Genomic DNA, 20893 nt, shown 5'->3' on the forward strand with positions numbered 1-20893 from the left:
TTACCATATATAATTTTATTCAAATATTTTGATTTGTAAACATGTGAAATATAACTGTTAAAAACGTATGATCGAATTCTATCTATAGACTAGGTTTTCTTTTGTCTTTCGTAAAATTATTCAACTGCAAAAAAGAGTATTTATATCTCGATTTTGTTTTAGATTAAAACATGAAGATCAATCCTTTGAACGTAGTCAATTTATTATTAGCATATTTTCAAAGTTTACAAATACCAGATAGCGAAGTTCATTTCAAAGAAATTAAATTTTCAGAAAAGTTGAAAGAAATATTAATAGATGCCGTGTATGAGTTTAATTATATTGATATGATTGCTGAAGAGACGTTAGATTTTCATGAAGATTATAAAGATACTGATGATAAAATAATCGAAGATGAAGTTCAACATCACTTTCCTGATCCTGATTTTGCACCAACAAATCAGTGCACAAATGATGATGAAGAAATCACATTTGATTATAAACAAAGAGCCATAGAATTTTGGAGGAGCGGAAAAAACAAAAATTGGAAACTGGATACTGTACAACATAGATTCAAAAAAGGTTCATCTATAAGTCAACTTAAACATTAAGTGAAAAAAATTAATAAAAATGGAACTTACTGAGAAAAAATTGCGCAAATGTGCCAATACACGATAGTGCATGATCGAGATATATGGAAATGAGCACTGCATGCTCAAAAAATTGTTGGCCATGAAGATATAAGAATTAAGGCTTCTCAAAATTGGTTTCTAAAATTTAAAACAGCTCATAGAATAGTATCTAGAAAAATAAATAAATTTATCACCAAAAAAACATTAGAAAGTAAAGAAGAACTACAAACTAATGCTGATGCTTTTGTAGCTGATGTTAAGTCACGTATACCAGAAATCGGCATTGCAAACTTTTATAATTCAGATCAGAGTGGTTTCCAATTAGAAATGCACTCGGGAAGAACATTAACAGTTGAAGAAGAAAAGCAGATGCAATGTCTGGTACAGTCAGTTTCATCGACAACGCACAGTTATACAATTCAGCCAACTATATCAGCAACCGGGAAACTTTTATCACCACTTTTTATATTAGTAAAAGAAAAAAGTGGTCAATTCGGTCCCATACTGGAATCTTCATTATTTAGACCAGAAAATGTGCATATGGAAGCATCTAAATCTGGAAAATTAACGACAAGTTAGTATATTTTTGTTTATTATAATGCAATGACATAAAAAAATGTTGACATTTGTTTATTTTAGATCATTTTAAAATTTGGTTGAAAGAAGTATTTTACCCAAATGTTGGACTTCAATCTGTACTTTTACTCGACTCTTGGACTGGACATTGCGATAAAGCTGTAAGGGAAACGATGCCGACAAACAAAATTGTTAATATACTAAAAATTCCCACAGGAACGACAGGGAATATCCAACCACTCGATGTTTATGGATTTCGTATCTGGAAAAACTTTGTTCGACGTTTATCAGATGAAGTAAGTTTGATGGACTATGAAATAAATCTACATTTAAGAAATAACATCATAAAAATGCAGTCTCTTGTCCATAACCAGCTTTCTTCACCAAGATATACAAATATTTTTAAATACGCTTGGTATAAAAGTGACTACATTGCTGAAAAACCAGCTAAAACAGATAACCCTCTTGATTTTAGTTTTGGAGATTCTTGCAATATACATTGCGAAGTAGAAGCATATAAAAATGTTGCTATAATACGGTGTGGTTGATGTAAAAGATGTTTCAGACACTTTTTCGATGATTATCATTTCTGTAAGGAATTCGTTGAATGATACATTTTAATTTACCAATAAATAAAATAAAGAAAAAGGTGAAAATTATTATGAAAAATGAAAATATATATAGTATCGCGTACGATGGCTCTTACGTAAATATATTTATGTATCTACATACGAATATAAATATATATGTATAGATCTATAAATGATAATTAGACCTCGTGTTATTCTCCTGTTTATTTTTAAGAGACATTTCTCGCTATTTTGGTACTATTAAAATAAAATGTATTAATCATATTTTTGTTTGTCATAAATTATGTTTAAGCTACAGATACATTTTATAAAAAAAAATGGGATACCCCACGTACGGTGTAGAAATCAATTATTTTAAGAAAAAGCAACTGACAAACTTAATTCTTCCAAAGTTAGTTCTATTAGCCTACATTTGGTTGGGTAAGGGTGGTTTGTGGGGGTTTGGTGGGTTAGAGGCAGGTTGGTTAGTTGAGGTAGCTCGCTCAGCCGTAGGATTAAATTATTTCAGGAAATAACAAACGACCTAACGCGTTTTTCTCAGGGTTACGAGGTTTAGCATGCTTGTGTTTCAGTAAGGGTGGTTTATAAGGGTGGGGGTAGGATAGGTTAGGGGTAGGTGGATAAGAGGTATGTTATACAGCTGGGATAGCTCGCTTATGGTGTAAAATTCAATTATTTCAAGAAATAACAAACGACTAAAGTTTGTAACGGGGTTAATACCGTTTATTTATTTCAAGCGCGCGATCGCATAGAAAAGCGCGCGTGATTATCTGAACGTTCAAATACGAAAACCGGAGAGCAGAAGGGAACGTGTGTCAGTCAACCATCTATCTACTAACGTGAAATAAATACATCGAAAATACTGTTAACATCACATACGGAATCGTTTATTGCCTCTTAATGCTACACTGTATTCGGCCCGCGTGTTTATGTTTACATGCCGCGCGCACGACAACAACATGCAGTGTCGGATCGCTCGCCACTCTTTGTTTGCAGAGTTATTACATACGTCTTTCTTGTCGAGTACGAGAGATTAGTTATAGACAATTCTATCGCGATCGCAAAATTAAGCTGGCCAGCTTACCTTATTAGCAGTCGCATGGAGAACGAAAGAAAAAGCTCGTAGGCGTGACTCGGGGAAGCCCGCTTCTGCGATCGATCGGCTGTCGCTGTCGATTTCGCCCTCGATGGCGAAACTCCTCACATACGCACGCTTACACACACTCCTCTATATCGGGCGATTGCACAGTTCCTGTCTCTCCTTATTATTTCGTCTCGGCACTCAGGAAAGCTCGGGAAAACGTCAAATGTCTTTGTTGCACAGCTCTACGATCGGGTTCTACTCCTCGACTAGTTCATTTTCATACGCGCGCGTTCCGTTCCGTCGTCTGCCGAATACCCTCGTCACGTTTTCCCCAACCGGTAGGTGCTGCCCTCGCGGGCAGCCGCATGGTTGGGTCGTTAGCGCTAATAAGACGTTTACCGTCACAGCCGCCTTCTAGTCTGGACCTATGGGGTCCTCGACGATAGAATCATTAGCGCTATTCTTTTAGAGGTTAAGAGGGTAAAGGATAATAACAGGTCACCTTCTCTGTGATATTTCGTTTTTATTGGACGTTGGTGTGGGTGTGGCCCTGCCCATGGGGGCAGGGATCTTTAACCTGGCTAGTCACTGGGATATCTGCCGTCCTTCTGCGTCCAACGGGGGGCGCCCGCGTGCCTTCCATCCCAGCCTCTCCTGGACCATATTGACGTGCTGTTGGACCCGGGGACAACGATCCGTGCGGGTCACCCCGGGGTAGTGGCACACGTTGCACCCTTCCCACTGTGCGCGGGAGAGGGTACCACGAGGGAGGTCTCGCTCCGTGGGGGTCAGCGGCAACCCGTCACGTCGGTTCGGGGTGGACCACAACGGTCTTTCGGCCGCGTGGTCTTCACCCGCGAACTCCACCACAAGGTTTATGTAGATGGGTCCAGTTACTTGACCTCCGTTATGGCTGTTCACGTTTACCACGAGGTTTACTCCGCAGGTCCGCGGACCTCGCTGCGTCGTGGCCTCCGACCTGACCTCTGGAGCCGCTGGTCTAACACCGACGGCTGGAGGCTGGGTGGGGCCATTAAATGTGTCGCCGACCGGGCCCTTGAGGGCCTAGCGGTGACGGTGCACAGTGTTCCAAATCAGAAACAAATCTCCAAAATTAAATAAATCGCGAACCAATACCCCTAGCGAAATGAACCCAACGGCATTTTAAAGCTGAAATGATGTAGAATAAGGAAAAATGGTCGCGAATGAATCACTTAAATTTTTGACCTTCAAAATGAAGGTCAAAGTTCAAAATTTCTCAAGAAAAAAGAGTTTTTCGAGTTTTAAATATGGTTCAGTAATTTTTTTTAAAAAGTAAATATGTCATTTTGTAGCTTTTTCAATAACAAATAATAACCTGTCATTCAAAATTTTTTTTTGTTTATTTTTAGAATAAAAAAAATTAGGTCAAAGTATCAACATTTTCAACAAGTCTATAATCTCAGCACACAAGACAGAAAATATCTATAATAAGCATATTATATAGATTATTTCTATGTAATTTTTCCCGCTGAACACCACTCCGTAGTCAGAACCACGTGGCCACAGTACCGTGGCCTACCACGTTCCGTTTCCTATCCGTTAATAATAAGATTATCCTATCATTGGTTATATATTTGTTGACTTATTTGATTTTATAATTAAAGATGATTGCTTATTGCTTAAATTTTTGATTTTATTTCATTAGAAACTTTCAAGCAACAGAAACGGAAAATTCAAACTGTACTATACGATAACTTTGGAGTTAAAGTCGATTTATGCTTACAAGGGCACGGAACGACCAATACGGGCAATCTAGCGAGAAGATGCTTCAGTGATCCTATATTGTTTGCTGATAGTTTAGAGTTGGATCATACTTTAGTTAAAAATATAGCACAAATTTTAATTTGCTTCAAGTCAAAAAACCGATTAGATTTGAATAAACTCGAAAAGTTTTGTTTTGAGACATATGAACTACATTATACATTATATTCGTGGAGTAGGATGAACGTTTCCACGCATAAATTATTAAGACATGGATGCGAAATCTCTCGGAAATTTTCCTTGCCTATAGCATATTACTCCGAAGATTCGAGTGAAGCATGGCACAAATTAAACAAGAGGAATATGATACATAGGGCTCGCCAAGACAGTCGACAACATAGACTTTTGGATGTATTTAATCGAGCCATGTACTTATCAGATCCAAAAATATCACTCTTACATCTTGGAGAACGTTTACAGTCACGAAAGCAAACTCAATGTTTTCTAGAAAAAATTGAAAGTTTTTTTATAAGGTATTTTTTTCTACGATTGTGATAATAAATTATTAACTTATATTATTTAAATCTATGAAATGATTTATAATTTGTAGCACTGTAACAATTCAAGATAAACATAAAATCGAGGATGGAAGCTTAAAAGATCCTTTGGATTGCACAATTGACGATGTTTTCAATTTTGAAGATTCTTATAGTGATTACGATTAACGAGGTAGTTATATATTCAAAATCTATGAGTCTCATGCTAGAGGCGAAATAGGTGGAACAAAAAAAACAGATTATTTTATTTAAAAAAAATAGTTCAGTAATAAAAATGTAATAAGCAGTTAATTGATTAAGTATATTTATATATTTTGATTCGCTGAATCTGAACCTGAAGTAGAATCGCTTCGTAATGCTCCGTTCATTTTTTAATCGCGAATTAGCCGTATTTTAAGGAGTATTTCGCATTAAAAATGATAACGGAACGTCGTAGGCCACTTCTGACTACGGAGTGGTGTTCAGCGAGAAAAATTACATAGAAATAATCTATGTAATATATAATATGCTTGTTATAGATATTTTCTGTCTTGTGTGCTGAGATTATAGACTCGTTGAAAATGTTGATACTTTGACCTAATTTTTTTTGTTCAAAAATAAACAAAAAAAAATTTTGAATGACAGGTTATTATTTGTTATTGAAAAAGCTACAAAATGGCCTATTTACTTTTTAAAAAAAAATTACTGAACCATATTTAAAACTCGATAAACTCTTTTTTCTTGTAAAAATTTGAACTTTAACCTTCATTTTGAAGGTCAGAAGTTTAAGTGATTCATACGCAACCATTTTTCCTTTATTCTACATCATTTCAGCTTTAAAATGCCGTTGGGTTCATTTCGCTAGGGGTATTGGTTCGCGATTTATTTCATTTTGGAGATTTGTTTCTGATTTTGAACACTGTGCGGTGGTGGCATATTATTTCTAATACGCAAAAATCTCAATTATCGAGAAATTACTGTATTGAATACTATCAACCATGTTGAGCTATGTGGAATTAAAATAACTAATCTAACAGAAACTATTACAATAATTGCTTATTACAGACCTCCCAATATTTAGTTAAATGACTAAAAATGGGATACTATTTTAAGTAATGCTAAAGTACACGATAAATCCTCATTGATGGGTGATTTTAACTCCCATAATGAGGCATGGAATTGTTCTGAAATAGATAATGATGGCAAGGCAATATTAGAAACTTCGAATAACCATTCTCTTTTTTTGCACAACACTGAAACATTTATTCGAATCGATCGCGCTAGAAATGAAAAAACTAATGTGGACTTAATTTTTTCTACAATCGATATTGCTCAATAGTTAATGTCAAAGTGCTAGATGATTCCTGGGGTTCAGACCACTTTCCCATAATTATTAACATCAACGTTGAAAAATATCGCAAACAATCCTTTAAATTACAGTCTAAACGTACCAGCTGAAAAAGTGTTACAAATATTCTTGATCTTGAATATCCACGATTTCTTTCCAACGAATATGATGAACTCGATCCTATTAAAAAATATGAATTATTTATTAACGTAATCAAAAAAACGATCTTTAAAAGTACCCCAAAAAAAATATATTTAATAATAAGAAGCGTAGAAACCCCGTGCCGTAGTGGGATAGTGATTGCGATTGGATTAAACGCAAATGCCAAGCTGCGCACAAAAAATGGGAACACTCAAACGATATTGTAGATCTAATTGAATATAAACAACTCAGAGCTATAGCAAAATAAATCTTCAAGTTAAAAAAAAGAATGTTATCAAAAGTTCACAGAAACGTTTAACCTAAACAATAATCTTACATATACGGGAAACAAAACCAAGCTACTTAAAAATAAATGGACAAAAATTAACCAAAAAGCAAAAACGACTTTGCAAATAAAAATGATGAAATTAAAAAACGCTTAACAAAATGTGCTCAGATTCAACTTTCTTTGATTCGAAGCCATTACATGATTCAACCGATGTATTCTTTGACGAGATGTTTACCTATACGGAATTCAACACGGCATTATACAGCCGTGGTGATAAATCCGCTCTAGGAATGGACGGGATTAATTACGAAATACTTCATAACATCCCTATTAAATACCACCTTTTACTTCTCGACATATTCAATGATTTTTATAAAAATGACATTTATCCTAATAGCTGGATTGATACATATGTGTATTTTGTCGAAAAACATCGTGTCTATGCAAAACTTTTGAATTAATCATTTCTAATAGATTAAGGTAGTGAGTAGAAAGTAATAAAATCTTATCAGACAGCCAAACTAGATTTTACAAAGGATTATCATGCGCAGACAATTTAACAACTTTCAAATTAAATATTGAGAACGCACTAAGCAATAACGATCAAGTTCTAGCAGTATTTTTAGACGTCAGCAATGCCTTCAACGACGTCTTCAATCTCACATCTTACTAACAAAATTAGCTAACCATGGATGCTCAACAAAAATATGAAAGTTTATCAAATTTATAACGTATCATATATACTGAAATTAACACGACCAAGCCTAAACATATTTACAAAGGAATACCACAAGGAGGGGTACTCAGCCCTCTACTATACATATTATATGTAGCTGTTACTGTAGATAATTTAGATGACAAAATAAAAGTATTGCAATTCGCGGATGATATTGTAATATACATAACAACTGATGATTATGATAATGATAAAGTACAAGAACACCTAATTCTACCAGCTAAAAGCGACGTTCTACTAGCCATATACAACTACCCATTCAATATAATGTCGACTCCCATAAATATTAATTTTGAAACAGGTAGAAAATTACAAAAAAGCGACAATGCTCAGTTACTGTTCGAAACGTTACATGAACTTGATAATGATACTATACGTATATTCACTGATGGTAGATTCACTCATCTCTAACGCCTTGATTTAAGAATACAAAGCTATCTCGTTACATCATAGTCACGATATGAAGAAGCCGCAGTGGACACATAAATTTAGATGAATTCCTTGCCAAAATTAAGGTTAAAAACCAACCAACTTGTGAATGTGGACACGTAGCGCAATACTTAAATCATGTTCTATGGCAGTGTACTCTACATGATGTTAATAGAAACATAATGTTAAACGTGCTCAGAAAAGGCAAAGAATTCCCACCCTATGATGTAAAAAGCTACCTTATCAAACCAAATATAAAAATTATGAAAATAATATGTAACTTCCTTAGCTTACGTAAAATTGATCTGTAACAATGAACGTAACATTAGTTTGTTTTGAACTGAGTAACTGTTATAACTTTACCGAACTTGATGTAAAAATATAAATATCAACGAAGTATGTATATATTTTTTGTAGCTAAATAACTCTAATAATTAATAAAGCTTTATTAAAAAAAACATAATTCAAAAATGAGTATGATATAACATTCATTAAAGTTTCATATCTATTATTTTTTTTCGATTTAATTTTACGACGTAGAATCGCGGTATAGCCGTCATTTCAACCGTCAGGCTCTCTTCAGGGCCCGCGCGCAGCGGCAGGCTATGAGTGTGTGCGTTAAGAGAACATGCTAGCCTTTTTCTTTTCCTGAGGTGTGGCGCTAGGGTAAACGGCGGAGGAGAAACAGAAGAGAGAAGAGAGAAAGACAGAAAGAAAGAAGAAGAAAGGAGTTGCGCGCGTACCCTCGCGTTGATTTTTTCGGCAGAACGTACTGACAAGTTACACTACCCAAGTGTTAATCACCGATCATCCTGTAACTTTCAGATTACTTTTATCACATGTATACTAGATACTTTTAACCATTTTTAGCGGTCCGTTTCATCTTGGATTTATAAAATAGTGATTTATTGTCTTAACCCATAAACGTTCAAAACCATCGATATTACGCCATGTTATCGATCACCATATTCATACATAGATTGAAGATACCGTATCTTATATTTTTGGGCGTTCTAAATATGAATCCTGGTTCAAAATTCAAAACTGTTAAATACAAAATTAAATATGTCGGTTTGTATATAAAAAAATCTCCCAAAAACCTTTTTTTCTCATTATTGTTCTTTTTCTCAAAAACTATAAAGTTGAGCAAAAAGTTCCAAAGGCAAAGATGTCTTATAATTCGTCAACGAACACTCTTGAAATTTTTTATATTTAAAGAAAATTTTGTTCAAAATTTCATATTTCACTCATACGCGATGAACAAGTAAAATCTTCGTACTTACTTAATTTAATTTTTAGTTAAATTAGTTTTTAAGATTATCTTGTTTTTATCTTATACATAAGTAGTACAATAATTTGGTAGTTCATCGTATTGTGCACGAAAAAAAACTTATTTATATTTAAATATATTTTTATAAATTATTTACATATATTTTCTTTAAATATATTTTTATCATTATTATTTTAAATTCATTTTTGTTTTAAATATATATTTATATTTTTCTGAAATCCGGTAATAAAAATTATATAGTGTAAGGGGGAACTTATTCGGAAAAATTCTTGTTACAATACTGAATAAATCACTTTATTATCAATTTAAAAAGCTTCACCATTACCTAACATACATATTTATGAGGTGTGTTCAAAAAGTAAGGTGACTTTGTATTTTTAAGAAAAAATATTTATTTATTTATCAATATTCATGTTGTCCCCTTCAAAGTAATCCCCCTCAGATACAATACACTTATGCCAACGGTTTTTCCAATCCTCAAAGCACTTCTCATAAGCACTTTTCGGTATAGCCTTGAGCTCTTCCAGCGATACAGTCTTTATCTCTTCAATCGTTGCAAATCTCCGTCCTTTCATAGGTATCTTTAGTTTTGGAAACAAGAAAAAGTCACATGGGGTCAAATCCAGTGAATATGGTGGCTGAGGCATGATTGTGGTGTTGTTTTTGGCCAAAAAATCTCTCACAAGCAAAGATGGGTGAGCAGGGGCATTATCGTGATGCAAAAGCCATGAATTGTTTTTCCACAATTCTTGGCGTTTTCTTCGTATTGCTTCTCGCAAACGGCGCATAACTTCAAGATAATACTGTTTATTGACCGTACGTCCATATGGTAAGAACTCCTGATGCACCACGCCATAGTAATCGAAGAAAACAGTGAGCAAAACTATGACATTTGATCGAACTTGGCGTGCTTTTTTCGGTCTTGGCTCATCTAGGCTCTTCCATTGGGACGATTGGACTTTGGTTTCGATATCATACCATATACCCATGATTCGTTACCAGTTATGACCCTTTTGAGTAAATCTGGGTCGTCGTTGACGTCATTCAACAGTTCTTGAGCGATGCTCATGCGACGGTTCTTTTGGTCAAAATTTAGCAATTTAGGAACAAACTTCGCTGACACACGTCTCATGCCCAAAACGTTAGAAAAAATTTCATGGCACGAGCCAAGCCATATACCAACATCCTCAGCAACTTCTCTGATAGTGATTCGACGATTTTCCAGAACAATTTTCATCACTGCTTGAACGTTTTCATCAGTTGTGAAGTGCTTGGGCGTCCAGAGAGAGGCTCGTCATCGGCATCTTCCCGGCCATCTTGGAAGAGTTTGTACCACTTGTAAACATTTTTTTTACTCAGAACAGTTTCACCGTATGCCACCGTCAACATTTCAAGTGTTTCGGAGCACTTTATTTTATTTTTTACACAAAATTTGATGCAAATCCTTTGATCCATATTTTTCGATAGCAAGAAATCGCCGAGCACGCAAAACACTTATAACCTTTACGCCTCTCACAACCAAACAAAAAATGCTATACACTTGAAACTTGGTACAGATGTTCGGGAAGAGTGTACCAACATAACAAAACAAAAAAATCGATAATCGAAAGTACGTTGCCCGTGAAATTTGAAAAGTCACCTTACTTTTTGAACACACCTCGTACATTCATTTCTCTTCATGACTAATGATGTTTTTAGATTGGGAATCGAAACAAATATTATTCAATCTATTACAGATAATCGATATTAGCCGCAATGCTGTAGGTTCAATTATTCACAAATAATGAACATTTCTGCAATTTACTCCGCTGGTTAAAACACCTTTCCCATAATTTAATGTGAAGTGATATTAATTAATATTGAGTAATAATTTATATTTGTTTAACAGATTTTCCAATCATTTTCATTAAGTGAATTCAATAAATTGAGTGTAAACTATTATTAATATCAGTTATAACGGGGATTTAGACCGCTACAATATATTAATGAAACCAAGATTGAGTAGTGACTGGCACAAATGCAGCTCTTCGCGGCACTGCGTTCTGCCACGCAAGACCGGCCCGGTAAGTCAGATCGCCAACTGGCCCGCGAAGAGCGTCGTGGGTCACGCAGCTTAAATCGCGAAAGTTTAAAGGGAAGCGATAGGAAGGAAAGGTAGTACGAAAAAAAAAGCCATGCAGTTTAAATAGTATACGAATATATAAAGTTTATGTACGAGTCAGTGTACAGGGCGGTTCAGAGAGAACGGCGAGATAGGCAAAGCTAGAGAGAGATCTAAGGAACGGTCGGTACTTACATTAATCGAAGGCCCTCAATTACGATTCGGCACGATTGTAGAATTCGCCTAATTGCGCTGTCGCTTGTCACGAAGGAGGAGAGGTATTGCACGCACAGTTGCACCTCACTAACTCGTCACAGTCAAAAGTCTCTCTGTTGCCACGAAGCGATTCACAAAGAAACGCTAATATAAACGCACGCACGAATGAATGTCTCTGCACGGCTCGCAAACTATCGGCTAATTGCCGGCTCTTCGTCCCGCGGTGCGCGGCGCGCGGCTCGTCATACATATCGCTATGCCTACACGCACACGCGGTCTTTCTCTGCCGACGTTCTCTCTTACCTTCTCCGCAGTCGTCGTCTGCTGCTGCTAAGGGGAAATATAATTCAAATAATGTAATATGTCATTAATTAATTTTTTTAGTGCCAGGATATCATTCTTTAAAAATAATAAGAATGAGCCCAAAAAATATTTTATGTCTATTATATCAAAGATTTGATGGTCCTGAATATAATATAGATAGTATTATTACAGTTGATGAAAACAAATTTGTAAATAATTTAGAAAATTCAATAAAAGAAGCAATTGACGCAGATCTGTTTGTAGAAAGTTAGAATACTTTAACGTTTTCGAACGAAAATGAAGTTCCTGAACCTTTAGCGGTTGAAGAAGAGTTTGAAGATGATTATATTGATGTAAAATTTGGTAACAAATGTAGAAAAATATGCATAGATCTAGAATACAAAACAAATGCAGTTAATTTTTGGCGTAGTAACAAAAACAGACCTGTTAATTTTAATAGGCTGCAATATACATTTAAAGTAGTGAAACGTGTTTAGCAATTGTGCAGATGGGAAAAGTTGATTAGCGAAGGAGGAAGTAGGCTCAAAAAACTGCTTGAGATTTGAAAACAAATATTGGAAAACTTTCAAAATGCAATTGAAAAATCAGTATGTGTCTATGATTTAGATATTGTAAGGTGGACCATTGAAGCAAGAGACAATGTGCTACTGTCTAAAAAACTGTTTAAAGCTTCTCCAAAATATATACATAACTTCAAAACGAGACATGGTATTGTATCCAGAAAAATCAATAAATTTGTAACGCAAGCACACTATCTAATAAAAGAGAGCTTATTCAAAAAGCAAATAATTTTGTTACTAAATGTAGGTCGGAAATCGTAAAATTTAGTAATCAAAATACTTATAATACCGATCAGTCTGGTTTTAGCTTAGAATGTCATACAGGACGAACTTTAATATTTAAAGGAACTATGAAAGTTGAATGCTTGGTACAATTTATCAATTCTTTAATACACACTTATACCATCCAGCCTATTATCTCTGCTAATGGAGAATTAAAGTCTCCATTATTAATTGTTTAGCAAGAAATAAATGGTCGTTTTGGACCAACAGTAGAAAAAAAATGTACAAAGCTGATAATATACATGTACTAGCTTCTTTATCTGATAAAATGACCACAGACCTAACATCAATATGGTTTCAAGATATTTATCTTCGAATTTCTGAAAATAAATCAGTTCTTTGCAGGGATTCGTGGACTGGACAAACAGAAGAAAAACTGAAGCACGTCGATAAAAGCAATAAAAAAGTTAAAATATTGAAGATTCCTGCTGGAACCACTTGAATTATTCAACCATGTGACGTATAGTTTTTTCGTCCTTACAAGAACTATATAAAATATTTTTCCAATTTGATTATTACGCATGGCTACAACATTAATTTGAATTTGAGAAATAACATTCTTAAGCTTCATTCGTTAGCTTATAATCAATTTTCGTCTCCTCGATTCGTAAATATGATCAGGTATGCCTGGTACAAAAGTGGTTACATGTTGCAAAAACCATCGACATGTGATACACTAGTTGATTACTCCTTCAATAACTATTCAAAAATATTTGTGACTTTTGTAGAAAAAATGCAATCATGAGATGTGCTTGGTGTATAAAATCCATCTGTGTAAATCATTTTTTTCGTCCAGAATACGATGAACTACCACATTATTGTATTACCAATGTAAGATAATTGGAAAACATGTATAAGTATATTATATTCAATACGCTTATCTCATTCATTAAACAAAACTTAAAAACCAATAAATTTAAGCTGTTATTGTTTATTTTATTTTTGACAAGTTGAAAAGATAGGAACAAGATAATGTTAAAAACTAATTAAATTGAATAGGTACGAAGATTTTACTTGTTCATCGCGTATAAGTAAAGTATGAAATTTTCAAAAAAATTTCTTTAAATATAAAATATTTCAAGAGAGTTCGTTGACGAATTATAATACATCTTTGCCTTTAGAATTTTTTGCTCAACTTTAAAGTTTTTGAGAAAAAAAAACAATAATGAGAAAAACAGGTTTTTGGGAGATTTTCTTATAAACAAACCGATATATTTAATTTTGTATTTATCAGTTTTGAATTTTGAGCCCGGATTCATATTTAGAACGCCCAAAAACATAAGATACGGTATGAATTTCGTGGTCGATAACATGACGTAAGATCTATGGTTTTGAGCGTTAATAGGTTAAGACAATAAATCACTATTTTATAAATCCAAGGTGAAACGGGCCGCAAAAAAAGGTTAAAAGTATCTTGTATACATGTGATAAAAGTAATCTGAAAGTTTGAAATTAAAATTAAATAAATTTAATTAAATCTTAAGTTCTTTAAGATGAAACCAATAATTTTCAATTTATTTATCTTTTAAATCAAACACGGTTAGGCAGCTTTATATGACTAATCACATGAAATAAAAGGGAGAGGGAAAGAGGAGCAGGATAATACGGGAGGTAGGATAGGGAGAGTGATGAATAAGGGAGGGAGTGGAAAGAGGAGGGTAGGAAAAGGGTAGGAAAAGGGGAAGGGGCAGGTCGATATTTTCTTATTTGAGTTACTTTCGAGGTCAACGGGGTCACACTTAAATTAACATTTTTCAAATAGATACTTTCACAGCGACTGCTTCGTTAGAAAACTTAAAAAAATTACTATCCAACTTTTTAAAATATTGCTCTTGAAGGTCATGAAAATAAACCTTTGAATATTATTCCGAACGAATATTTTCCCGGTTTTTTCAAATCCGGCTTGAAAAATAGAGGTTTCCATTAAAATAAGATTAACCTTGAAATGACTTTTGGGATGGGGTGGGGGTCATTTGAATCCCACACATATTACATAATTTAAATGTAGAATTGAACGCAGAATCTAAATCGGAGATAAAAAGTAAGGGTTCTCATTTAAAAAAAACATTGACCTTGGAATTACCTTAACCCATCATATTCAAGGTCAAACTTAAGGTTACCAAAATATGGCCCTCTTAGTATTGAGCAATTTTTGTCTGAACTATGTTTCTGTACTATGCATAGCATTTGAGATATGGGGGTCTATAGATTAAAATGACTTACCCTGTATATGTATTGGATAAGAAAGTTTATATTTCAATATCTTTTTTTAGGAGTCATCTTATGAATGTTTGCTGCCATGAAAATTATTTTGGTATGAAAGTAAAATCCTAAAACTTTTTCATGACTTCTCATGGTAAAAGTACTGTCGATGGCATAGGAACTCCTGCGAAACGTAGTAGTTCGAATGTAGCTTCACAAGCCACTTGTATTTTAACCCTTTGCGGCATAGTGGTAAGTATACTTACCACCTTTTTGAAATGAGATTTTCATGTATGAAGGGCTCTAATAAATCGTTGCTCACGGGGATTTTTAATATTTTATCCTTCTAATATATTAATGAATGTATAACTATATCAAATTATCGATTTTTAGTCGCCATTTTTTAAAAAATGGCTGAAAAGTGCACCAAAATGACGATTTTTTAGAAAAAAAATCATTATTGAAAGCAAATGTTACTATAATCGTGCAAAAAAAATTACTTGTAGGTTTTCAGGGTCACTGAATACGAATCTGCAGTCAGAATTTGAAAATTTTAATTTCCAAGATGGCGGATCCAATATGGCGGATCCATTTTTCAGCTAAGTTTGCTTTTTCCATATATTTTAGATCAAACTCGTTACTTTGGGGTTTTGAAGGTCGTTGATTACGATTTTTAAGTCAAAGTTTGAAAATATTTAATTCCAAGTTGGCAGATTTAATATGGCGGATCCATTGTTTAGGTGATTTTCTTTATAAAATACATTTCATGTATCGTAAAAAGAAATTTTACCTAAAAATCGGATTTCAATATTTCGACTTTATATTAGGTGTACAAATAAGTTTCCGCGGTTTTTTATAAAAAATTAGGAATTTATTGTGAAGGAAAAGTACATTACGTTTTATTCAAAGTATTTTCCATCATTTGCCACTACTTTTCCCCATCTTTCTGGCAACATTCGGATACCCCGTCGAAAAAACTCTTTATCTTTTGACGCTATCCACAAATCTACCCAATTTTTGGTGTCTTCATATGATGTGAAGCGCTGCTCAGACAGACCATGTGCCATCGACCGGAACAGGTGATAATCAGAAGGGGCTAAGTCTGGTGAATACGGCGGGTGGGGTAAAACTTCCCAGTTGAGTGTTTCCAAGTATGTTTTTACCGGCGCCGCAACATGTGGACGAGCATTATCGTGTAAAAGAATAATTTTGTCGTGTCTGGAGTAGTAATGGGCGCGTTTTTCCTTAAGTGCCCGACTCAATCTCATCAATTGTGTTCGGTAGAGAGCTCCAGTAATGGTTTCGCTTGGTTTCAGCAATTCATAATACACGACACCAAGCTGATCCCACCAAATACACAGCATGAGTTTTTTTCCATGAATATTCGGCTTAGCTGTCGATGTTGATGGTTCGCCGGGCTTAACCCATGACTTTCTCTTCTTTGGATTATCGTAGTGAATCCATTTTTCGTCACCAGTGACTATACGATGCAAAAAACTCTTTTTTTTTATTCCTGGCAAGCAGCATTTCACTCATGCATAATCGGCGTTCAACGTCTCTCGGCTTTAGTTCATATGGAACCCAATTTCCTTGTTTTTGAATCATTCCTAACGATTTTAAACGATGTGAAATTGCTTGTTGAGTCACTTGTAGAGTAAGTGCAAGTTCTTTTTGCGTTTGGGACGAATCTTCCTCCAATAGTACTTCTAATTCCATGTCTTTGTACACTTTCGGCCTTCCACTGCGTTCTTTGTCCTTCACGTCAAACTCACCGTTCTTAAACTTTTGAAACCATTCCTGACAACTTCTCTCACTTAAAGCAGCTTCACCATATGCTTCTAGAAGCAATCGATGCGCCTCAGCTGCAGATTTTTTCAAATTAAAGAAGTAAATCAAAAGTTCCCGCAAATGATGCTTATTCGGAATAAAATTTGACATTTTTGCACGAAAAAAATTACGTGATGCTGATACGGAATCACTAGTACTTTAAGGTTATGGTGTTGCCGGATGACAAAACTTGGGATATTACATTTTACATCTGACAATTTCTCCATAACCTTCTGGTGGAGCCATCTTTTGACAAACCGCGGAAACTTATTTGTACACCTAATAATATAAATTGAGAGATAGAGTAAATTTTTTTAATTCTAAGTTTCGGTGTACATTGATTATCCCATGTGTGTTCAAAAATTATTTATCATTTTTTATGACGAAATTATTATTTGAGTGTTTTGCATGTTGTGCCTAAAGTCAGAAACAATTTTAAATATCTATTTTTTTTGTTAAAATTGGGGTAAGTTGATTTGTTGTTTGGTGATAGAACCTGCTGTTCACAAATCAAAATTCAGAAATTGGAATTTTACAATTCAAAATAACGGGCTATTTTTCATTTAAATTTTTTTCAATTCCAAATTTTCCATGTATAAAAATTACAAGTAAATTTTTCATAAATTTTAAAGTACTTTATTTTACCATTTTCGCAGCTACAAAAATTTAGTCGTTTTTCAAATATATAGCTAATATATTTTTTATGTTCATTATCTTTGGTATTTGCTTGGTAATATTTTTCCTGTTATAATTAATTTGATACACATCAAAATATGACTAGAGCACGTAGGGTTCTTGTGACAGTTATTCCTAGTGATTCGGAATCTATTGACGGATTATGCAATTCTGATATAGAACGAAATGAAAATGAGATAGAAGAAGAAGATGAAGATGCACAAGAGGAAGAAGATGATGAAGATGAGGAAGTAGGAGATGAAGTTTTAACTGAAGATGAAGAGGTGGAAGATGAAGTGGTGGAAGTATTGGAAAAAGATGCAAAAAGTAAAGAAAACTGGGTCAATAAAGCCAGATCGAAGGACGACATCCCTTTTACTAAAAATTTTGGCCCTAATATACCAGAAGATATTAGAACTCCATTGGATTTGTTTTCGTATTTATTTTCAGAAGATCTTTTAGACCTCATAGTTCTACAAACAAATAATTATGCTTATCAAAATAATAGAAAACAAATACCTATAACGAAAAATGAACTGATCATCTTTTTAGGCATTAATATTCTTATGGGAATCAAAAAAATGCCATCGTATCGTGATTATTGGTCTTCTGACCCTAAACTGAATGATCCTTACATAAGTTCATTGATGACCGTAAATCGTTTCGGATTTTTTCTTGGTAACATTCACATGACTGATAACAGCAAGGAACCAAAAAGAACAGAACCAAATTATGACAAATTATATAAATTGCGACCTATGATAGATAAGCTGAATGAAAATTTAAAAAAATATATGACTCCAAGTAAATACCAATCCATAGACGAATCAATGATAAAATTCAAAGGCCGCAGTAGCTTGAAACAATACATGCCTCAAAAACCAATCAAACGTGGGTACAAATGTTGGGTTCGTGCAGATGAATCGGGTTACATATGTGAATTTCAGATATACACGGGTAAAAAGGAAAGTACTGAAAAAGATCTTGGGCAACGAGTTGTAAAAGAACTTACACGAGAACTTGTTGGTGATAATCATCACGTATATTTTGACAACTACTTTACAAGCGTTAAATTAATGATTGATCTGAAACGAGACAATATTTTTGCTTGCGGGACAGTTCGTAAAGATCGAAAAAGACTACCTAAGAGTGATATACCTGACAAGAATTTAGAACCTGGTAAATTTAAATATAAATGCTCGAATACAGGCGTTCGGTGGATAAAATGGATGAATAAAAAACCAGTTAATTTTTTATCGAACTATCATAATCCTTCTGAAGTAACTACAGTCATGCGTAAACAAAAAGATGGCTCGTCAAAAAATGTTAGTTGTCCTGTAATGTGTTCAGACTATAATAAATACATGGGTTTTGTTGATAAATCAGATCAACTAATATCTACTTTGCAACGATTACCGAAAATCGTTCGACTCGCGCGAGGTTAATAAGCGGCTGAACGAGAAAAGCCGCGATCGGTTCACGAGAGAGAGAGGGCGCGTAGGGGCAATGACCGGGAGGGGAGAGTTCAACAGGCAGTATGACTGTGTCACTCAGTCTGTCTGCGTCGAGCTAACCTTTTTTTCCCGAGCCGTTAACGCGTTTCCTTTTGGTGGTGCGAGGTCAGAGGCGAGAACTTTAGTGCGGTGTGCTGAGTGCAGCAACAGCAGCAACAGCAGCAACAGCAGCAGCAGCAACAGCGACAACAGCAACAGCAGCAATCGTAGCAGCAACAACAACAACAGCAATAACAGCGGCGTGCAGCGAGTGGCGGAGCGGCTAATTAGCGACGCGTGCTTCGGATACGGTTGGCCACCGTATCCTCAATTATCTCGCGGTAGGTGGACTTTCCCTTTATTGTCGGTGGCGTGCGATCCCGCGCAGCGTGCGCGGAGAAATTGTTTGTTGCGCGCGAGCGGTTAGTTCGTGGCGATCGCGATTTTCTCTCTCTCTCCCTCAGCGTGTATTGTCATTCGCGCTAGCGTGCGCAAGACTCTCGGCAAATCCCTCGTGTACTTGATTAATTTGAATAAAGCGTTTAACCGAGATTCTTAATCGAGTCATCGTTATTTTGTCTATCCTTTGTCCGGAGGTCGTTTCTATTTACTTTCGATTCAAATAAGCCGGTAGCATAGCACGGATCACGCGGATACCGGTAGATGAGAATCGTCAACATAGTTTCGAGCAGCAGCCGCAGGAGCGCTACTAAGCAGGAGCGACAGAGCCGCCAAGTGGCGAGTTGGGGAACCCAACTCGAATTGGCGAGGAGACGCTGCGCAGGCGCACTCCCGGGCAAGGTAGGTTGATGTGCTTCGAGCACATAGATAACAAGGCGTCGTTTAGCTATTGAGTAGGTATATTCTAGGGAAAATTACAGGTTAAACGGCAGCCTGTTACAACTTACAATTGACCGAAAATCAAAAAAATGGTGGCATCGAATATTTTGGCATCTCTTGGATACAACTATTCTTAATTCGTTCATTTTATATAGCAAAAAAGATTTCAAACCTTGCATGAGTTCTAAACAATTTCGCTTGACTTTAGTGGACCAACTGGTTGAGGGTAAATTCCTAACTTCTAAAGGTAGAAAACGTTTGAGAACAATTGTAACAACCACAGCCAAGCCTCAGGTTTCAATTGAAAAAAGACGATGTGAATCGTCTCATTTACCCATTTACATTGACAAATCGAGGCGTTGTGCTCATTGTAGCACAAAAAAGGATCAAAAACGTTCATCATGGATATGTAAGATTTGTGAAGTACCATTGTGTATAACACCTTCAAGAAACTGCTTTCATTTGTATCATAACTAAATAAAATATAATTTTTAACAGAAATTAAAATAAAATATATAAAAAATGAAAAAATAAAAAATAAAAAAAAAAAAAATAAAATAAAGAAAAAATAAGAAAAAAATAAAAAAAAAATAAAAAAATAAAAAATAAACAAAAATACAAAAATGGAGACTTACGACCACGTCCTCGCTCGTGTCTCTGGGTTCGGCTAAGAGTGATAATATTATCAAAAATGTAAAAATTATAGCAGAATATAGTATGGAATGGCGAGTGTAAAAAAAACACTGAACAAACACATGGGTCTGTCATATATCGGCTTTCTACTTCCATTCAGGATACTTCAATCTAGCTGAAAAATGGATCCGCCATATTGGATCCGCCATCTTGGAAATTAAAATTTTCAAATTCTGACTTCAGATTCGTAATCAGTGACCCCAAAAACCTACCGGGTAACCGTTTTCATATTTATATTATTGTTTCAAAAATGTGTGCCGCAAAGGGTTAAATACCAAGCAAATGTATCATTATCGGAGTAAAACT

General features: G+C 34.9%; 1 protein-coding gene across 3 annotated transcripts in view; it reads right to left on the reverse strand.

Moving 5' to 3' along the window:
- LOC131666716 (alpha-1,3-mannosyl-glycoprotein 2-beta-N-acetylglucosaminyltransferase) overlaps nt 1–20893 on the reverse strand; it is a 651543-nt gene that overhangs the window by 565813 nt on the left and 64837 nt on the right. The window lies entirely within an intron of this gene.

The sequence above is a fragment of the Phymastichus coffea genome, unplaced genomic scaffold (assembly GCF_024137745.1).
Source record: "Phymastichus coffea isolate CEN01 unplaced genomic scaffold, Cenicafe_Pcof_1.1 PCOF00004, whole genome shotgun sequence".
Taxonomy (NCBI): Eukaryota; Metazoa; Arthropoda; class Insecta; order Hymenoptera; family Eulophidae; genus Phymastichus; species Phymastichus coffea.